The sequence below is a fragment of the Rutidosis leptorrhynchoides genome, chromosome 10 (assembly GCF_046630445.1).
Source record: "Rutidosis leptorrhynchoides isolate AG116_Rl617_1_P2 chromosome 10, CSIRO_AGI_Rlap_v1, whole genome shotgun sequence".
NCBI classification, from domain to species: domain Eukaryota; kingdom Viridiplantae; phylum Streptophyta; class Magnoliopsida; order Asterales; family Asteraceae; genus Rutidosis; species Rutidosis leptorrhynchoides.
In genome coordinates, this window is record NC_092342.1 from 162,828,843 (window position 1) to 162,853,362 (window position 24,520).

A 24,520-nucleotide genomic window follows, 5' to 3' on the forward strand; every position below is an offset into this window, starting at 1 on the left:
CCACATTAAGCAGCCTGTTACTTTGCTCGAGCAATACAGTTTCCGTTTGAAAAGATAATAAAAGAAATGGCTTCTTAATAATTCACGTAGGGTAGTTTGCTAGTAGGTGTCGGCCAACATAAAAAGAGGAAATCACGCATGAATAATGGATAGCTCTATCTTGTCCCACCCATTTCTTAAAACAATTAAACGTGGCTCCATCTTTAACATACCGATTCCCACTTTCATTACTTTAATCACAATCAAAATAATCGATGTATACATATAGAATTCAAAGAAACCGGTCCTTATCCTGACTCACCCGTCCACTCTTCTTTTATTCTTTAAAAAGGCGACTAATAATCATTTAATCACTTAATCTCTTCATTTACGCAAGTTAACAGTTGTAGGAGCTGGAATTTATACAAGATTCGAAGCAGCAGTAGTCTGAGTTATTGTGGTTTTCGAATAGCAAGATCACAGATGTAGTAGCTATAGCGAAGACTGTCTAGTCCCAACATTTATGTTTGTTAGCTAGTAACGTGGCAGTGGTGACAGATTATGGTTTATGTTCGGTGATTGTTCATGGATTCAATAAGACAGAAGTAGGAGATGAAGAGAGAGAGAAGAGAGAGAGAGAGAGTAGGGTGATGGTTCAATCAAGAAGATACATAATTGATAAGTAAGGTGATGGTATGGTGTTTGATCGAAACTGAAAAGAAAACAGAAGTGGGTTGTAACAAAATAGAAGGTATTCGGATTGCAGGTATTGCTTGAATTGTAACCGAAGTAGCAACGGGTACGAGTAGCAAGTTCATGTGGGTTGTGATGGTTCGTGGGTTTTGAATGAATCAAGAATTAAAATCAGTGTTTGTTTATGGTTTGGTGGTGAATGGTTTCGTGATAGTTGAAGATGGCATCGATGTGGCTTTCGAAAGGAAACAAGATCATAGAGTGGCGATTGGATTTAAAACAAGGTATGTGGTGATGATTAAATGGGTGTATCTGCTATAATTCATCACACTGCTAAGTGAAGTCGACGTATAACAAATTGGAGACACAAAATATTCTCGCAGACAAAGAAAATAATAAATGAGATTGAGTGCTAACAAATTCTTGGATTCATTCTGTGAGTTAAAGTCGTGATTTGTACTAGAGAATAAATCATCTACAGATTGATAATGAATGGAAACTGATTTTGATTCTCTTAGTATGAAATACGTAATTGTTTTTATTTGTAAATGTATATAATTGTGTTTATATAAATATATATCAGTATATGTATATCTGTATTTTATATATATCTATAAGTATTTATATATATATATATATATATATATATATATATATATATATATATATATATATATATATATATATATATATATATATATATCTATTTATATATTTGATTATATATAGTTCATAAACTTTAATATTTATAATGTTATTAATAATAAATACTAATATTAATAAAATTGTTAATAATTATTTCAAAATACAAATAATAATAATAAAAATAATAATAATGATGATAATAATAATATCAATAATAATAATAATAATTGTATTAATAATACTTATAAATATTAGTGATATTTAGAATCATAAAATTTATAATTTAAATGAGTTTACTAATTACAATCATATCAATAATATGTTTATTAATACTAATAATAATACTACATATCATAATATTGTTGATAATAATAATATTAATAATTTTGATAATATAATAACTTATATCAAATTTCATATATACTTTATATAATAATTTTAATGATACAAATATTGATAATAATTGTGAAATTAGTGGTAATAATATTAATATTACAAATATATTACTATCAATTATATAATTTATTAAATCTTTAATATTATAATTTACCATATATATAATATTACTTATGTATAGAATTTGTTTATACACATATATTTACATATTTATCTACACACAATTGTTCGTGAATCGCCAATAGTAGTCAAAGGGTAATTTGATTATATGAATATAGATTTCAAAACTTTCGAGACTCAACATTACAGATTTTGCTTATCGTGTCGGAAACATATAAAGATTAAAGTTTAAATTTGGTCGGAAATTCCCGGGTCATCACAGTACCTACCCGTTAAAGAAATTTCGTCCCGAAATTTGAGTGAGGTGGTCATGGGTAACAATAAAAATGTTTTCATGACTCATACGAGTTGAAAAATAGAGTTTTATCATTATTGAGTAATATAGATAAAATGATTCGATTAATCGAAGTGTATGAGTGAAGCTATCACAAAAGATCGAGATGAAGAAATGGATATTTTCCATAACTTTTGACGTAGTCGTGATTGAATTCCGGAATTCAAGGAATTTAAAGAAAATCTTCGAAATCTGAAAGATTTGATTCTTCGGCGAGTAAGGAAATTAAGATCTCTATAATTAAATACGATGATCTGCCTCGATTACTCTGTCTGATGTTTTCATTATAAATTAAACTCTTCCGTCCCATTATTCTCACTATTCCTATACTTTCTTTCTTAGTTCATACATCCCAAAAATTATGAAAATGCTTAATCCAGTTCTGATCCTTGTCCTTATCCTTACTTTTGCAACAATCATTCTCCTTTTCCAACTTCCACCGGAGGAATCTGCTTTCTTCTACTTCGCACTTGGGGTTATAGTGTTTTTAATTCTCCCGTGTCTTTATGTTGCGATAAACATTGATATACACGGTTTGTAGTTTCTACGTTGTTATTGGATTTTATATCTTCCCTTATATTTCAATATCCCTGCTTCTGTCTCCTATAATCATTGTCATCCATAGTTAATGCGCTCTCTTATTTGCTATGATTCATACCCCCTTTCTATTTCAGAGCTTCATGCTTTTGTTTACTTTTCGCAAGTAATGGTCCAGAATTTATAGGTATGGAGTTTCGAATTATCATATTATACAAGGTAGAAAGAAAAGGTAGTAGTACGATTTGTTTTGTCAAATTACCTGAATCACTGAGAATAGAACTATCAAGAATATATTTTCTTGATATTTTCAGAAGTTAAGCAGAATGAAAGAGTTATGTCACATGGCACATGATGACGTTATGATCTGTGAATCATCACGTCCCATTAGAAACTCAGCATGACTTACTGTAATATAATCACGTTGATCAAGTGTCATTATATTATACTAACTCATGCATCAGTTCCCAACACTACTTCAAAACATTCATATTTTAAATTCAAAAGTTTACAGAATATAGAAACTAGCAGTTTCTATATGATATAACACTGATAGCACGAAGAGATTAATGATTTCAGATAAGATTAGTTATGAAAATATATTCAGAAATATCGAGGATATTTATAATGAAAGATACGATAATATTTCGGAATATCTAAGATCAGAGGATGATAGAAACTATTGTCCGCAAGGGTTTAGAGTAAGGAGCAAGATATTCGCTAAAGACTTTAGCATGCATTGAATCATTTGGATTCTTTGAAGTCAAACTTATTCTTTGTGATTTTTCCACGGCTTCCTTCATAGTTTCGCATAATCCACTTTTCGGTACTAAATTTTCTATTGAATGTTTCCAATACTTCATTCTTTATCATCAAACTTTCGACGATTAAGGTCGTGTACAGTTTTTGCCGCTGTATTCAGTTTTTTTTCAGAATTTGTGGTATTGATTTGTAGACTGGGTGCTTTTTAGAATTTCAGAATGGAAGAACATAATTCTAAGAGATAAATGTTATACATATAACTGTTGATGTAGATATGCTGTGAGTTTTTAAAGTACTGATTGCTGATTCCCGGTAATTGGTATGGCAATTCTTGTTACAAGATGCGGATTAGTATATGATAGGGTTTCAATGAAAAAATATAATGATTTATCGAAGAGATTTAAACCAAGAAGCAACGAGGTTGCTGGTACGTCTGCTGGTAATATGGTAGAATATGAAAGGTTTCCCGGTAACAATAAAAGAGCACGCATATATATATATCAAGGTTATAATAAGGTTGTTTCGAACGAAAAGTCGAAGTTGGCTTGCTGGAGCTGTGACAAAATTTGCTACCTTGAAAAGGAATTGCAAAGTTATTTTTGGTAATACCAACACCAAAGGAGTTAGCATAGATACGTGTTAAACATTTACTCAGGTTCCTAGAGTTATTCAGGTGCATAACTATATGCATAAATCTTTCATTTCGTAGATGAAGTGAGGTTGGTTCATCCTCTCGGTTGAGGTGTTTTCAAGAATCATGAAAGGTTTGAACGCAGATTGGAATCGTCAAGATGCAAATGAGGTTTAGGATGAAATCAAGTGGCAAACTTGAAGAATTGTTTAGTTTCATATGTTATAATCAATATTTTAATTCTTTTTAATTGTCCAATATTATTAGTCCACAGTCGATAGTCCATAGTTGACAGTCCAATAATTCATATATAGTTTAATATATAATATTCGAATTAATTAATAAGTATCGTGACTCGTGTACATGTCTCAGACTCGATCACAACTCAAACTATATATATTATTGTAGAATCAACCTCAACCCTATATAGCTAACTCCAACATTACTGCATATAGAGTGTCTATAGTTATTCCAAATAATATATATAGATGTGCCGATATGATATGTCAAAACCTTGTATACGTGTCCTGATATTTAAAGTGCGTAAAATAAATAACAGAAATTAAATGACGATAAATAAAAGTGCGAGAATGTAAATTGCGATAATTAAATTGCGATAAATAAAATGTAATCAGTTAGCTACGAACAATTAGCTAGGAACAGTTAGCGTGGATTCTTAACAAAATTCCTCATAGTTAATTTGTTTGTTTCTAACAAATTTTATTTTGTCAAATGTTTTCTTCATTATGCCACTTGTTGGATTTCTGATAGGTCAAAATCTAAATATGAAATTGAATGAAAATGGTTATTCTGTGGTGAACGAATACGTATGTCTGTGGATGTAAGTAGGATAGTAAATGAATATTGAATCAGATTTGAAAGAATGTACAGTGTAACTTATTAATGTGAAATCTGAATATTCCTCGGGTATTACCTACCCGTTAAAATATTTTCACAATTAACACTTTGTACGAAAGAATTTTTAATTACAATCTTTATGAAAACATATATACATATATATTTTCTTCAGATATAATCATGGATTTAATGAGTCAATATGATATTAAACTCATTTGATTTAACGTTAGAACAAAAATATATATAATCTCTAAAACATTAGAGATTACATAACCGCCATGAAGAACAAATACAATTAATGTAGAACGATACGTAGAATGATGATTATACTCGAGGTACAGAATGAGATGTTGAGGCATGGATTGTTGATGGTACTGGTGCTGTTTATTGATGGTACTGTTGATGCTGATGATGTTGCTGAAGCTGGTAAATTTTGCACCATATTCTCCAAATTGATTACTCGAGCGCGAAGTTCGTTGACTTCTTCTAGTATTCCGATATGATTGTCGGTCAAAACGAGCGGATGAATAAGGTTTTGAATTTTTAGATAGAATATAATCGTAGCGAGATATTCGGGAAATGAGGGTGAAAATGGTATTACGAACAGGTTCGCCGGTAACTGTTTCAGGTTCATCGCTAAGAGGTAAATTCGGTTGGTGGAAGGGATCGCCTTCTTCGCGTCTCCATTGATTAAGTCGACTATGAACCCATCAGATGAATTGGGGATGACTGATTGGTTGATTCATTCTGGTGACGCTGATAGGTGAAACTCCATATCGGAATAGCTGTCTGAATCCGAGGAATTCGAACTGGTTTAGGGATTCATCTCGTACGATCAGATGATGGATTTTCAATAAGAAATAAATTATAGGATGTAGATTAGTACCCTGCAATACATAGTTTACATATGCATATATAATACTAAAATCCCATAAGTTACGGAGGAATCTACGGAAGCTGTCAGGCAAAGTCTACAGTAGCATATACGATAAGATATGAATTAGCAGATACTCTAAGATATGAATTTTGTCTATACACTATTCATGCAATTATTGCAGTAAGATGTGTCTAGACTAAGGATGATAAGCAGATGATTTTCGACAAAAACGATAAGCAAAACTTTTGACATGCAGACACGGTCGAAGTCCAGACTCACTAATGCATCCTAACGACTATCAGTTAGACTCACTAATGCAAGACCTGGTTCGCTAAGACCACCGCTCTGATACCAACTGTAGTGACCCGTTCCAATCCATCTGGACGAAGTCTTCAACAGCTGATTCCATTGCGATGATCGACTCCAAATAATATCTTTAAAATGAGCAGATGCACAGCGAAAGGTTTCTTTCATACCTGAGAATAAACATGCTTTAAAGTGTCAACCAAAAGGTTGGTGACTTCATAGATTTATCATAAAATAATAAAATTTATAATTTTGATAGACCACATGATTTAAATCCTGCATGGTACAAATGGGCCTGAATCCTATACCCACCTGTAATGTACATGCGATATCTTTTAAATACAGTACACCTTTCTCGTGTACGAAATCATTTTAACAAATCTTTGTAACTGTACACATATCTCGTGTACAAAATATCATACACATAACCTGTGTATAAAATCATTCTCTCGATATATAACATTCACTTCAATTTGTGGCCATTATCATGTCCACATAATTCAATGGTGGCAATTATCATGTCCACATAATTCAATGGTGGCAATTATCATGTCCACATAATTCAATAATAATCCGCAGAACTTCTGTCTGCATAATAATTCATTCGAGGAATGTTTTGCTTGTGTCTATCTCATCAAACATTTATAAAAGCATTTCATGTATTCGCAGTTCAAAATATAATTCAAAAGCATTTAATAACGCAATTGTAAAAACAGCGCATGTATTCTCAGTCCCAAAAATGTAAAGAGTAAAAGAGAGCAAATGAACTCACGCATATAAATATTGAAAAACAGTTAATAAAGCATTTGCATGTATTCGCAGCCCAAAAATGTAAAGAGTAAAAAGGGCAAATGAAACTCACCATACTGTATTTCGTAGTAAAAAATACATATAACATCATTGAACAAGTGTAAGGTTGGCCTCGGATTCACGAACCTATATTAAGTATATATATTAATACACATAATTGTGATCGAACAAATATATTACTATTAGTGATGTAATTCATTTATATAGTAGATTAATACGTTTCATTATATATATTTTCATTTTAATTAGATATATTAATATAGTTAAGTTATGTGTATTAAAAATATATTCATATATATAATCTTTATTCCTATACTTATAACTTTAATAATATCATTAATACTTTTATTTTCATAATCGTAATTATCTTAATACTAATGATATATATAATTCTGATAATGATAATAATGATAGTTTTAGTAAAAATAATACTTTTAATAATAATGGTAATTTTTAATAATTTTAATAGAAATTTTAGTAATCATACAGTATTACTGAAATTAATGTTTAACAGATAAGTCGACTAATGATACTTTGTAATATTAATAATACTAAGTATAATACTAATGATACTCCCTATGTTAATGTTAATAATAATACTAATAATTCTAAATTATTTATAAAAATACTTTTATTGATTTTTATATAGATAACAATAATAATCCTAACAATATTGTTGAATATATAATAATAATAATTTTAATAATAATAATAATAATAATAATAATAATAATAATAATAATAATAATAATAATAATAATAATAAAAATAATAATAATAATAATAATAATAATAATTCTACCTCAAAAATAAGGTTTCTAAAAAGAATTGCCATAGCCCAGACTCGAACCCGCGACCTCTCGCTTCTCGTCAACACCCTTAACCATAGCACCATCTGTTTACTTCTAATTTATTTCTCGGATTAAATTCTTTTAACCCCTGTGTGACTGTATCTTTCTGCTTCATAAAAAAAAAAAAAAACTTTGCAGCAGCCTAGGATTGAACCCAGGACCTCTAGATAATCATCAAACACGTCTGACCCTCCCATCTGCTTCTCTATTTCTGATTTAATTCACCACTCTAATCTATTTAATCCTAACATTTCTGTTCCTTCTTATAAGCAAACCCATTTAACCTTCTTCCTTAACATTTATGTTTCGAATCATCTTAATGGCTATTGTTTCCATCATCATACGATTTCCACCATGTCACCATCATAAGCATATCTTCATAATATCATAATGATCATCATCATGATTCATTATTTCATGTATCACTTAACAAATATCATTATATTCATTTTACTTCTACACAACATTAATCGTTTTCTTTTTCTAATTTCAATCCCTTCAGCCCACATGGAACACGTACATGTATCTCGACCCAAAAGCAATATTACAAATCCAATATACACCGGCCCACATTAAGCAGCCTGTTACTTTGCTCGAGCAATACAGTTTCCGTTTAAAAAGATAATAAAAGAAAGGGCTTCTTAATAATTCACGTAGGGTAGTTTGCTAGTAGGTGTCGGCCAACATAAAAAGAGGAAATCACGCATGAATAATGGATAGCTCTATCTTGTCCCACCCATTTCTTAAAACAATTAAACGTGGCTCCATCTTTAACATACCGGTTCCCACTTTCATTACTTTAATCACAATCAAAATATCGATGTATACATATAGAATTCAAGGAAACCGGTCCTTATCCTGACTCACCCTTCCACTCTTCTTTTATTCTTTAAAAAGGCGACTAATAATCATTTAACCACTTAATCTCTTCATTTACGCAAGTTAACAGTTGTAGGAGCTGGAATTTATACAAGATTCGAAGCAGCAATAGTCTGAGTTATTGTGGTTTTCGAATAGCAAGATCACAGATGTAGCAGCTGTAGCGAAGACTGTCTAGTCCCAACATTTATGTTTGTTAGCTAGTAACGTGGTAGTGGTGATAGATTATGGTTTATGTTCGGTGATTGTTCATGGATTCAATAAGACAGAAGTAGGAGATGAAGAGAGAGAGAGAGAAGAGAGAGAGTAGGGTGATGGTTCAATCAAGAAGATACATAATTGATAAGTAAGGTGATGGTATGGTGTTTGATCGAAACTGAAAAGATAACAGAAGTGGGTTGTAACAAAATAGAAGGTATTCGGATTGCAGGTATTGCTTGAATTGTAACCGAAGTAGCAACGGGTACGAGTAGCAAGTTCACGTGGGTTGTGATGGTTCGTGGGTTTTGAATGAATCAAGAATTAAAATCAGTGTTTGTTTATGGTTTGGTGGTGAATGGTTTCGTGATAGTTGAAGATGGCATCGATGTGGCTTTCGAAAGGAAACAAGATCATAGAGTGGCGATTGGATTTAAAACAAGGTATGTGGTGATGATTAAATGGGTGTATCTGCTATAATTCATCACACTGCTAAGTGAAGTCGATGTATAACAAATTGGAGACACAAAATATTCTCGCAGACAAAGAAAATAATAAATGAGATTGACTGCTAACAAATTCTTGGATTCATTCTGTGAGTTAAAGTCGTGATTTGTACTAGAGAATAAATCATCTACAGATTGATAATGAATGGAAACTGATTTTGATTCTCTTAGTATGAAATACATAATTGTTTTTATTTGTAAATGTATATAATTGTGTTTATATAAATATATATCAGTATATGTATTTTATATATGTATATCTATATTTTATATATATCTATAAGTATTTATATATATATATATATATATATATATATATATATATATATATATATATATATATTTATTTATTTATTTATTTATATATTTGATTATATATAGTTCATAAACTTTAATATTTATAATGTTATTAATTATAAATACTAAATACTAATATTAATAAAATTGTTAATAATTATTTCGAAATACAAATAATAATAATAAAAATAATAATAATAATGATAATAATATCAATAATAATAATAATAATTGTATTAATAATACTTATAAATATTAGTGATATTTAGAATCATAAAATTTATAATTTAAATAAGTTTACTAATTACAATCATATCAATAATATGTTTATTAACACTAATAATAATACTACATATCATAATATTGTTGATAATAATAATATTAATAATTTTGATAATATAATAAGTTATATCAAATTTCATATATACTTTATAAAATAATTTTAATGATACAAATATTGATAATAATTGTGAAATTAGTGGTAATAATATTAATATTACAAATATATTACAATCAATTATATAATTTATTAAATCTTTAATATTATAATTTACCATATATATAATATTACTTATGTATAGAATTTGTTTATACACATATATTTACATATTTATCTACACACAATTGTTCGTGAATCACCAATAGTAGTCAAAGGGTAATTTGATTATATGAATATAGATTTCAAAACTTTCGAGACTCAACATTACAGATTTTGCTTATCGTGTCGGAAACATATAAAGATTAAAGTTTAAATTTGGTCGGAAATTCCCGGGTCATCACATGTTCTAATGGGGTGTTACATTTGGTATCAGAGCTAATGGTTGTAGGGAACTAGGATTTGCATTAGAGTGTCCATACGAGTCCCTAGGAAACATAAGCAAGTCTAGACTACAACCCGTACCTAGAACTATTGTGATTTACTACACTTTTACATATACTTGTTTATGTTATATGTATACTAACTTGACTTGTTTTCCATGAACCTTAGATGTCTGCTTCTCATCCCATCATTATTAGTGACTCCGAATCCAAGGGTGAAGATATTGTTCAGTCACCAGTGAACCAGGTATCTGACTCTGAGGTTGAGGTTGAGGTTTAGTCCATGCATAAAGAGGAGACTGAGCCCTCTGAGCCAGGTACAGATGTTGCTGAAGATGATCCTGAGGAAGAATCCGAAGAGGATCCTGAAGAAGAAGAGCCCGAGGAAGAGTCAGAACCCGAGCCACCTACCCTAGTGCGTCCTAGCACTTTGGGTAAAAGGTCCCACTCACCCGATCCCCTTACTATCCCTCGTGAGGTGGTAGGCATGTGGAGAAGGGATAAAAATCTTATGAGGGTGTTTGAGCCGAGTAGCAATCCAGCTGCTCATAGGGTTTCTCTTCATGACTCTAGTCATCCGTCTACTATTGCTACGCCTAGTATTCCTGCTACCCTAGTTACTGAAGAGGTCACCTTAAGGAGTATGAATGCGAGGATTAGGTTGTTAGAGGATGATGTTAGTCATCTACTTGATCAGGGACGAGTTCCCAAGTAGAGCTATTTTGTGTTATCGTACTTATTTCCACTATTTTCGGATATATTATTACTTATCTACTTTATTGCCAACTTACCGGTGTGGTTTTTGCCAGCTATTATACCTATGTACTCGTGGATGATTATTGATTCTCTTATTATATGATTATTGGATTATTTTGGCATGATAAATACTTTACTTAATGACATGTTATGTGTTGTGTGATAATATATTTATACGCTGTTATGCTGCATGATAATCTACTGCTTAAACTGTTATCATGTATACTTATGCTAGTGTTTACTACTACTAGCTAACACTACTCACTACTATCCACTACTATCACTACTAAATCTTTACGATTTACTACTACTTACTATGCATCACTACTCGTTGCTAGTATACTTTTAAGCTATTGTTTTCATTGAATTGATCCAGTGTATTATTTTTTGTCTAGAAAGATAATGCCTCCGAAAGTGTCGATAGCGGCGATGATCCGAAGACTAGTTGCCGAGGGTATAGCTACAGAGCGAGCAGAGATGGCTCGTAACAATCAGGGGAATGCTAGTAATAATACTAATGGCATAAACAGCAATAGTAATAATCAAGGTGGATGTACCTATAAGATGTTTACCAGCTGTAAACATCATGGGTTTCGTGGAACAAAAGGACCGGTTGGTTTGACTCATTGGTTTGAAAAGTTAGAGTATGTGTTTCGAATCAATGAGACTAGAGAAGTGGAAAAGTGAAGTTTGCCTCATGCACATTGTCAGACAGTGAATTAACTTGGTGGCACGGTTATTTTACATCAGTAGGACTTGATCAGACTTTTGCCACTCCATGGTGAAGAACATCAGGGTTGTAATACTCTGATCTGTCTCTAGCACAGACAGATGAATTTTATAGCTGAGGAGTTCAGAGTTTGAGCTCCAGTTCTTTTCATTAAGAAGAAGGATGGATCTATGAGACTTTGAATTGATTACACAGAATTGAATAAGCTAACTATCAAGAATAGATATCCGTTACCGAGGATCGATGATTTGTTTGATCAGTTGCAAGGGTCAGGATGTTACTCTAAGATTGATCTGAGGTCAGGATACCATCAGATGAGAGTAAAGGAGACCGATATACCGAAGATGACGTTTAGAACACGCTACGAACATCATGAATTTATAGTAATGCTGTTTAGATTGACGAACGCACCGGCAGTGTTCATGGATCTCATGAACCGTTTGTGTAAGCCATATCTAGACAAGTTTGTTATTGTGTTCATTGATGATATTTTGGTATATTCTAAGAACGAGAAGGAACATGAACAACATCTCTGTTTGATACTTGAGATGCTCAGGAAAGAGCAGTTGTATGCTAAGTTTTCGAAGTGTGACTTCTGGTTACAAGAAGTTCAATTTTTTGAGTCATATCATGGGTATTAATGGCATTCAGGTTGATCCTGCGAAGATACAAATGGTTAAGAAATGGGAGACTCCTAAGTCGCCAACGCGGATTCGACAATTTTTTAGGTCTTGCCAGTTATTATAGGAGATTCATTGAGGAATTTTCTACTATTGCTTGACCGTTGATGGCGTTGACTCACAAGGGTAAAAAGTATGAGCGGACTGAGAGACATGAGTCTGCATTTCAGTTGTTAAAATAGAAATTGACTACTTCTTCAATTTTATCCTTACCCGAAGGGAATGAAGATTTCTTAATTTACTATAATGCTTCACGACAGGGTTTTGGTTGCGTGTTAATGCAACAGAAGAAAGTGATCGCCTATGGATCATGACATTTGAAGATACATGAGCATAATTGTACGACACATGACTTGGAACTTGGTGTTATAGTCTTTGCACTGAAGATGTGGAGACACTATTTGTATGGTACTAAGTTTACGATTTTCACCAATCACAAGTGCTTGCAACTTATATTCGATCAGAAACACCTTAACATGAGGCAGAGATGTTGGGTAGAACTGCTGAACGACTACGGTTGTGAGTTTCGCTATCATCCTGGCAAGGCCAATGTTGTTGCAGATGCCTTGAGTAGGAAAGAGAAGGCTAAACCTCTCCGAGTTAAACCGCTGAATATGACTGTCCGAACGAACCTTACATCTCAGATACAAGATGCACAACTTGAGGCTTTGACGCAAGAGAATATCACTACTGAATCACTTAAGGGCCTAGATAAACAGTTTGCCATTAGAGATGATGGAACTCATTACTTTGCTGATAGAATCTGGGTACCAAAATTTGGCGGATTAAGGGAACTAGTGTTAGATGAAGCACAGAAGTCGAGATATTCTATTCACCCTGGATCCGACAAGATGTATCAAGATCTTAAGGCACTGTACTGGTGGCCTAATCTGAAAGTCAATATTGCTACCTACGTTGGTAAGTGCTTGACATGTGCTAAGGTTAAGGCAGAACATCAGAGACCGTCAGGACTGCTGACACAACTAGAGATTCCCCGGTGGAAATGGGAATGTATAGCTATGGACCTCATTACTAAGTTACCCAAGACTGTGGGAGGTTACAATACTATTTGGGTTATTGTTGATCGTCTCACAAAATTAGCTCATTTTCTACCAATTAAGGAAACGGATATGATGGAGAAGTTGGCACATGTTTACCTAAAAGAAGTGGTTTCCCGACATGGAGTGCCGATATCTATTATATCTGACAGAGACAGCAGATTTACATCTAGATTCTGGAAAACATTACAAAAGGCAATGAGAACTCGACTTGATATGAGCACGGCGTATCATCCGCAAATGGATGGACAAAGCGAACGAACCATCCAAACTTTAGAGGACAAGTTGAGAGCATGCGTTATTGATTTTGTGAACGGATGGGATAGACACTTACCATTGGCAGAATTCTCATACAACAATAGCTGTCAAACGAGTATTAAGGCCGCACCTTTTGAGATGCCATACGAGAGAAAGTGTGGATCACCGATATGCTGGAGTGAAATAGGGGATAGTCAATTGACAGGACCCGAGATTATTCACGAGACTACTGAAAAGATTGAAAAATTCAAGAGAGGTTGAAAACTGCTCGAAACTGACAAAAGTGCTATGCTGATAATCGAAGACGACCTCTAAAATTTGAAGTTGGTAACAAAGTTATGCTGAAAGTATCACCTTGGAAAGGTGTAGTACGTTTTGGGAAACGTGTGTAACGACCCTACTTTTTCCGTTATCTTTTACCGTTAACTATTTAACGACCGTTAATTGTTATTCGTGCCACGTCATTTCTATGACCTATATTATTATTTTTGTAATAATATATTAATTATTATGTGTTATATGAATATTTGTATTCATATTTTAAATTATACGTTCCTACGAGTCGCGAATTTCTATCCGGCGAATCTTTTCGGTTTTCAAACCAACGGTCGAGTTTTTGGGATTTTTAAGTCCTAATTATTTTAAATATGATATTTTGATGTCATATGATTATATATAGTGTTTATATATTTTATTCGTCGCGTATTTATTATCTCTCCGAAAAATCAATCGCGTAGCGGTGTTTTCGCGTTTCGGGTTTCGTTCGGGCGTTCGGGCCACTAGGATTTTGTCATTTATCAAATTGGGTCAATATGGGTCCCACCCCATTCAGTTCTTGGCCGAAATTGTCAAGGGGAGGGGGTATTTTTGCCAAACTTTGTAAATTGTGATACATGTTGATCAAAACTCCACAATACTTCTCATTTCAACCTAATTCAATTTTTTTTTTTGCAAACCCTCTCCTCTCCTCTCATCCTTGCCGTCACCACCACCACTAAACATCATCATCATCATCTTTCAATTTTTGCTTTAAAGGTTTAGAGCTTTCATCATAATCGGGTTCACCGCATCGTTCTCTACACGTTCATATCCTTCAATTCTTGATTAGGGTATAAACCCTAACCCTAGCTTTTCAATTTTTCATTTATTTTACTGATTTTATATGTTATATTGATAGTATGATGATTACATGTTATTGTATTGATGATTGTATGCGTAGAATTGCTCGATTATACATGTTTTCGGTTTGATTTAATTGGGACAGCAGCTTTTTCGTGTGTTTCTGACTTTGTAACTGATATAAAAGTTAAAATAAAATATATAAATGAGTTCCTCTCATCAAGACATTAATTTTAGACTCCGGATTCATGTCGTTTCGATTCCCGGAGCCCTAGATATGCTTAATTTGATTTTTGGTAAAGATTGAAAGGTGTTATGGGCAAGAACAAGGTATGGTCCGACTTTGTGATCATCCTTGGTGTCTTTAGGGTGTGTCATTTGGTTAGGACTGATGGTGGGACGAATTTTCATGTTCGGCTCACCTAAATCCGAGCCACGGTTCACCCGTTGTGCCTAAATCACTGTTTTGAGTAAATTGAATTCCCAAGTGTTGTCATGGCTGATATCCACGACCTAGAGACTGTTCTTGGAGTGTTCTTGAGTACATAATTGTGTCGGGTGGTTTGAGTAGGCGGAGATGCATATGTGGCTCGCCCGAAACCGACACCCGGGGCTCAAGATACGACCCGATGAACTTTTAAACTTAAAACTTATGGTTAATGATTAAACTTATGTTAAAATGAATGGCTTTCATTATTAATAAATTACTTATGATAAAATAAGTAATTATTATTATTTAAGACTTATGATATAAATATTTATTATATCATTTAATTATTAATTATGATTTAATTAACATTTTAATTAAACTTATGATTAATAATACTTTTATTATTAAAGAAAAATACTTATGATAAGTATTAAATTTATTTTTGAGAAATTATTATAAGACTTATAATAAAGATTAAATAATTATTTAATTATTGTAAGACTTAATTATTATTTAATTATGATTTAATTATTAAATACTTATGATTTAATAATTTTAATTAGAAACTTATGATATAATTAATAATTCATTATTAATTTATAATACTTATGATATGAATTAAAATTCATTATTAATTAATAAAACTTATATAATGATTAATATTTAATTAATTAATTAAATACTTATGTTATACTAATTATAACATTTCAACTTATATTAACTTTAATAATTCATTTTATTTAATTAAACTTATGTTATGACATAACTTTACACTTTTGACTTTAATAAACATTATAACCTATGTTATTATTATAACTTACACTTTTCAAATTAATGTTGACTATGTTGACCAAGTTTGACTTTTGAGTTGACTTTTGGTTGACTTTGACTTTCAGTTGACTTCTGTTGACTTTCTAAATAAGGAAACTTTCCTAACTTCAAAACTTTCTAAAAATAGAAGTTTCTAAATTTGGAAACTTTCCAAAAATAGAAACTTTCCTAAAATAGAAACTTTCCCAAAATAGAAACATTCCAAAAATGGAAACCTGGTAAAAATAGAAACTTTCTAAAAATAGAAAGTGTGTGTCCTTATGCTGTTCCAATCAAACCGATGCTTGCTGAGTAATGTTCTATGTCTACTTGCAACATGTACAATAGCTATCATACTAAGACTTGACCTAAGTTAGTTATTTATTTCGACCTGCTTTATTTATAGGTCGGCGTTGTGATCTTTCTTGATCACTTTACTTTACTTGCTGTTCGCTTGTTTGTGAGATTTCTTCAGTTGCTATTTAAGGTGAGTTATAGTCCCATTTTTCTATTTAAATCTTTTGGGATGAGAATACATGCAATTTATTTTATATTTTGGACAAGTGGAAGTTGGTTTAAATTATTCATTGTGAGTTGAACAAAAATATTCCCTAGTCTGGTAACTGTAATCACTGGTTTCTACTGGTGAACGCGAATCCTATGGATAGATCTATCGGGTTTGACAACCCCATTTCGAGCTAGTCGCGCTAGCAATTTATAATCGGAATGTTTAGTACTTCGTATTTAGTTGAAGATACACTTGTTCGGTGTATATTATTTATTGTGTTTGGCAAGGGTAAATAAAGGGTTAAGTGGTTACCAGGTGGCTCACGGAAAATGGAATAATGTTTTATTATATGTTTTCTAGCATATAATTTGGTGGTTTAAAAGGAGTTTTATGTTTTCAAACATAAATTTTTATTGTTTAAATTAAATATTGTTTGCAATATTAAACCTATAATTCACTCAACATTTTTGTTGACAGTTACTCGCATGTTTTATTCTCAGGTTTATGATTGACTGCTTCCGCTGTGCTTAGAGGGTCTGCATATTTATGATGGCAGCTTTTGTTAAACATTAACTTGCATTCTATTTTGTTACATTAAAAAGTGGATGTTGTTGACTTTGTTTGGTCAACATTTGGTTAAAGTATTTATGTATAGTTTTTCTAAACTTATACAATTTAGTAGATTTTCTTTATAGGAAATCATTTTTAAATAAAGAATGCAAGGTTGTTTTATAAAATTCATATAGAGTTTCGATCAAGCTGTGGGACCAAGTGACGGAGCCGTTAAGTGTTTTGACGGAGTCCTCACAGTTGGTATCAGAGCGTTGGTTGTAGGGAATTAGGCTGCATTGATGTCGTTACCCGAGTCAATAGGGTGCATTAGTGAGTCTAGTCTACAGCCCGGCCTATTATATATTATTATATGTGATTATTTGTATCGTATTGGTATGTATATGGTTATCACACATACATTTCTATTATGTTCTGAATCCGGGAGGAACTCCCATTCTGATTTAAACGTATTCTCCGACTCATGCGAGTTCATCTTTTATAGGAACGCCTCGGTTAGTGAAACCGAGGGGGTGTCATTCTTGACTTCTGAAATTCTCGACATTTCTATGTCATAATTTGTGTTTATTGATATAACGTTTGAGTTATATTACGTGTTCTAGGATTCTAGGCATTTCTATGTCATCTATTAGGGTTATGTATATAACGTTTGAGTTATATTACGCGAGATGTCATTCTTGACTTCTAAAGGCTCGGCATTTCAATGTCAGCTATTGTGTTTGGGTATATAACATTTTTGTTATATTACTTGCCTTTGTGCCGTTGTGCCTATGTGCTTTGGTTTTTGAAAAGGAAAACGTCATTCTTGACTTTTAGAGATTCTGGGTACTTCGAAGACATTCTTATGTCATCGTTACTCCTATTCATTACTTTCGATGTCTTTGTCTCTTGTGCTATCCTTAGCACATTGTTAAGAAATTGTTTTAGGGAAATTGTGTTGAAATTCGAGGTTGACCACATGTCCTGACCTTATGTAGTGATATTGGAATGGAACTATGAGTTAGTGAAATATAATGGCGTCAGGCCAACGTGATTATATTACGTTAATTCATAAAAAGTCCCAATATTGTGACATGAGGAATAGAAAGTGAGTCAAAGAAAATTTGTACACCACTAATTCAGAAATTCTAACGTTGTTACATGAGTAAGGAAGATACTCATTATCTTATTTGTTGATATACGAGAGACTCATCTTAATCGAACTACTTACCCCATGTTTTATCATTCATAACTCGCTTGTTAGTGACAGCTTCGCACGTGACTAGTTTTGACCCAAGGACTTGTGTCCTGATAAAAGTCAAAACAATATTTAACTCATTGGTTTTCATGACCTCGTAGCATTTATTGATTAGATGTCGCAAGACGATTCAAGTCCTTCACCCGAGCTTTAACGGTCTTACTTCAACTCGTAACCTTTATAATGCGGATACCCTGCTTTTCATTTAAAATTTTTACACATTTGTGTAATTGGGCGGTTCTCGTGAGATTTATGGGCGAATAGAAGTAATGAAATATTTTGTCATGTATACTAATTATAAAATCATATATGTAAGTATGAATTCGAATGGATAAATTTACCCTTACCTATTTTGGCTAGTATACACTAAATTGTACCTTCAAAATTATTTTAAAATCACTCATGTCGAGTTGTCTAGTTAACTCAAATTGTTTTACGTAAAATGGTACACGTTGTACATACTTCTAAATTTACTAAGAGCTTCGTTCCATTTATGGGGTTACATCAGACGTTTAAAGCTTTTTCAAAACTTCTTTGATTGATTACATTAGAATTTTCGCATTACTCTACAGAGTGCTTGGATCACAGTTCTTCTCATCCTCCGTTTAAGGATGAAATTTACCATTAAGTTCATTGATAGAAATTCTTACACCAGTTTGGATGTCGGTTTTATAAAATTTGTTGGAAAGTCTTTGCGCCCATAGAATTTTCCCTCTTATGGTTGGACATGGCCGAAACGCACACCGATAAATCAAGTTTCTGGGGTACACTCGATGGTCACCCTATTGTAGAAAAGGCGCTAAGTGGGTTTCTACCCCAACTGTTGTTATGGCGGGTATCATGGATATATATTACACTAGACTGATTGAGGAGTTTCTACTCTCAATATTCACTGTCAATCGCAACACCCTCATAAACATCAATCCTAGGATTCAATACTTTGAGGTACACGAAATTATTTTTGGAGATTCATCTCAACCGGAGTCGACCATTCTTTATAACCCATGATTCGCATTCTTTTCATCCGCACAAAAATTTAGGAATATGGATGAATCCTAGACTTCCTCGCTCATTGTACACGAAAGTTCACTCTCGTTGAATTATCACACTTTTCGTACGTCTTCCTTTTGAAAATGTAATGAAAATTTACTTTGGAATCTATGATCCTTGTTATCCCCTTTGAGAGAATTGCCATAAACATCCTCGCAAAGGTTGTCATGCTATTCTAGCCCATGTTGTTGATTCCGATAAAGAAGAGAAGAGTATTAAGGATGTTCCCATTGTTAGTGATTTTTCCGAGGTATTTCCCGAAGATTTACCTGGTCTTCCACCGCAACGCGCGGTAGAATTTCAAATCGATCTTGTTCCCAGTGCTGCTCCTGTAGCACGTGCTCCTTACCGACTTGCGCCTTCCGAACTTCAAGAATTGTCGAGTCAACTCCGTGAGTTGTTAGACAAAGGTTTTATTCGTCTCAGTTCGTCCCCTTGGGGAGCTCCTGTTCTTTTTGTTAAGAAGAAAGATGGTTCGTTTCGTTTATATATTGGTTATCGCGAGTTGAACAAGCTTACGGTTGAGAACCGTTACCCTCTTCCGAGAATTGATGATCTGTTCGATCAACTTCAAGGTTTGCCCGTTTATTCTAAGATTGATCCTTGTTTCGGTTATCACCAACTACGGGCTAAAGAAACTGATGTTTCGAAAACTGCTTTCCGCACCCGTTACGGTCACTTTGAATTTCTTGTTATGCCGTTCGGATTGACAAATGCACCTGCTGTTTTTATGGACCTCATGAACCGTGTGTGCAGACCCTATCTGGACATATTCGTTATTGTTTTTATCGACGACATCCTTATTTATTCTAAGAGTGATGAAGAACACGAAGAATATTTGAAGTTGGTGCTTGATTTATTGAGAAAAGAAGAGTTGTACGCTAAGTTCTCTAAGTGTAATTTCTGATTAAGAGAAGTTCAATTCCTTAGATATATTGTTAGTAAACAAGGAATACTAGTTGATCCCGCCAAGATTGAGGCAATTGAAAAGTGGGAAATTCCGAAAACTCCTACTCAAATTCGCCAGTTTCTAGGATTAGCAGGTCATTATAAAAGGTTCATTCAAGATTTCTCTCAAATAGCTAAACCTCTGACTGCTTTAACGCACAAAAGGAAAAAGTATGAGTGGAAGAATGAACAAGATGCTGCTTTTCAAACTCTGCAGGAGAAGTTAACTTCCGCTCCGATATTGTCACTACCTGAGGGTAATGACGATTTTGTTGTCTATTATGATGCATCGCGTCAGGGCTTGGGTTGCGTTTGATGCAACGAAAGAAAGTCATCGCTTATGTGTCATGTCAGTTGACGATCCATGAACATAATTATACAACCCATGATTTAGTGTTAGGAGCTGTTGTGTTTGCGCTTAAGATTTGGAGACATTATTTATATGGGGTCAAAAGTACAGTGTACACTGATCACAAGAGTCTTCAACATATTCTTGATCAAAAATAGCTAAATATGAAGCAGCGATGACGGGTTGGGACGTTGAATGATTATGATTTCGAACTTTTATATCATCCTGGAAAGGCCAATGTTGTGGCTGACGCTTTGAGTCGAAAGGAGAGAGTTGAACCTCGTAGGTTTAGAGCCTTAAATATGACCATTCGAACAAACCTCACAAGGCAGATTCTTGAGGCACAACAAGAAGCGTTGAAGGAGGAAAATTTTGTAACGGGAAGGTCCGAGGCTTGAGTAAATAGTTAGATGTACAAACCGATGGTACTCGGTATTTTGCGGGATGCCTTTGGGTTCCGAAGTTTGGTGATCTACGAAAACTTGTTTTAGATGAGGCTCATAAGTCTAGGTATTCTATCCATCCTGGTTCAGGAAAGATGTATCGTGATCTTAAGGAGCTGCATTGGTGGCCTAATTTGAAAGCTGATGTGGCTACGTATGTGGCTAAGTGTTTGACCTGTGCTAAGGTTAAAGCTGAACATCAGAACCGTCAGGACTTTTGGTGCAACTTGAAATTTTCGAGTGGAAGTGGGAAGGTATTGCAATGGACTTTATTACGAAGTACCGAGAGTTGTGGGTGGTTACGATACCATTTGGGTGATTGTTGACCGACTCGCTAAGTCAACTTTTTTTCTTGCCAATTAAGGAAACATATTCAATGAAGAAGTTTACTCGTTTGTATTTGAAGGAGATTATTTCGAGACATGGTGTTCCCGTATTGATTATGTTGGACTGAGGCAGTCCTAACAAGGTGCTCTAGGAACTAAATTGGATATGAGCACCGCTTATCATCCACAGACGGATGGTCAGAGTGAAAGGACCATTCAAATGTAGAAAACATGTTAAGAGTGTGTGTTATTGATTTTGGAAATGGGTGGGATAAATATTTGCCGCTGGCTGAGTTTTCTTATAACAGCAGTTATCATGCAAGTATTAAAGCCGCACCGTTTGAAGCTCTGTATGGTAGAAAGTGTAGGTCTCCTGTCTGCTGGAATGAGGTTGGGGATGCTCAACTCACAGGACCAGAGATCATTCACGAGACTACCGAGAATATTGCACAGATTAAGGAAAGATTGAGAACCACCAGGAGTAGGCAAAAGAGTTATGCTGATAAGAGAAGGAACGATATCGAATTTCAGGTCGGTGATCCTGTTATGTTGAAAGTTTCACCTTGGAAGGGTGTGGTACGTTTTGGTAAAAGGGGAAAGTTGAATCCTCGATTTGTTGGACCTTTTGGGATTATTGAGAGAGTTGGACCAGTGGCTTATCGTTTGAAATTGCCACAAGAACTCAGTGCTATTTGTGACGTTTTTCATGTATCGAATTTAAAGAAGTGTTTGGCCGAGGCCAATGAAACTATTCTTTTTGATGAACTTCATGTTGATAAGCAACTACATTTTATTGAGGAACCTGTTGAAATTATGGACCGAGAGGTTAAGACTCTCAAGCAGAGTAGAATTCCTATTGTTTGAGTTACATGGAACGCCAGACGCGTTCCCGAGTTCACTTGGAAGCGTGAAGTTCAGATGAGGCAGAAGTACCCGCATTTGTTCCCAGATGCTGAGTCAACCCCTGCACCTGCTTAAATTTCGGGACGAAATTTCCGTAACGGGAAGGTACTGTAACGACCCTACTTTTTCCGTTATCTTTTACCGTTAACTATTTAACGACCGTTAATTGTTATTCGTGCCACGTCATTTCTATGACCTATATTATTATTTTTGTAATAATATATTAATTATTATGTGTTATATGAATATTTGTATTCATATTTTAAATTATACGTTCCTACGAGTCGCGAATTTCTATCCGGCGAATCTTTTCGGTTTTCAAACCAACGGTCGAGTTTTTGGGATTTTTAAGTCCTAATTATTTTAAATATGATATTTTGATGTCATATGATTATATATAGTGTTTATATATTTTATTCGTCGCGTATTTATTATCTCTCCGAAAAATCAATCGCGTAGCGGTGTTTTCGCGTTTCGGGTTTCGTTCGGGCGTTCGGGCCACTAGGATTTTGTCATTTATCAAATTGGGTCAATATGGGGCCCACCCCATTCAGTTCTTGGCCGAAATTGTCATACATGTTGATCAAAACTCCACAATACTTCTCATTTCAACCTAATTCATTTTTTTTTTTGCAAACCCTCTCCTCTCCTCTCATCCTTGCCGTCACCACCACCACTAAACATCATCATCATCTTTCAATTTTTGCTTTAAAGGTTTAGAGCTTTCATCATTCTTGGGTTCACCGCATCGTTCTCTACACGTTCATATCCTTCAATTCTTGATTAGGGTATAAACCCTAACCCTAGCTTTTCAATTTTTCATTTATTTTACTGATTTTATATGTTATATTGATAGTATGATGATTACATGTTATTGTATTGATGATTGTATGCGTAGAATTGCTCGATTATACATGTTTTCGGTTTGATTTAATTGGGACAGCAGCTTTTTCGTGTGTTTCTGACTTTGTAACTGATATAAAAGTTAAAATAAAATATATAAATGAGTTCCTCTCATCAAGACATTAATTTTAGACTCCGGATTCATGTCGTTTCGATTCCCGGAGCCCTAGATATGCTTAATTTGATTTTTGGTAAAGATTGAAAGGTGTTATGGGCAAGAACAAGGTATGGTCCGACTTTGTGATCATCCTTGGTGTCTTTAGGGTGTGTCATTTGGTTAGGACTGATGGTGGGATGAATTTTCATGTTCGGCTCACCTAAATCCGAGCCACGGTTCACCCGTTGTGCCTAAATCACTGTTTTGAGTAAATTGAATTCCCAAGTGTTGTCATGGCTGATATCCAAGACCTAGAGACTGTTCTTGGAGTGTTCTTGAGTACATAATTGTGTCGGGTGGTTTGAGTAGGCGGAGATGCATATGTGGCTCGCCCGAAACCGACACCCGGGGCTCAAGATACGACCCGATGAACTTTTAAACTTAAAACTTATGGTTAATGATTAAACTTATGTTAAAATTAATGGCTTTCATTATTAATAAATTACTTATGATAAAATAAGTAATTATTATTATTTAAGACTTATGATATAAATATTTATTATATCATTTAATTATTAATTATGATTTAATTAACATTTTAATTAAACTTATGATTAATAATACTTTTATTATTAAAGAAAAATACTTATGATAAGTATTAAATTTATTTTTGAGAAATTATTATAAGACTTATAATAAAGATTAAATAATTATTTAATTATTGTAAGACTTAATTATTATTTAATTATGATTTAATTATTAAATACTTATGATTTAATAATTTTAATTAGAAACTTATGATATAATTAATAATTCATTATTAATTTATAATACTTATGATATGAAT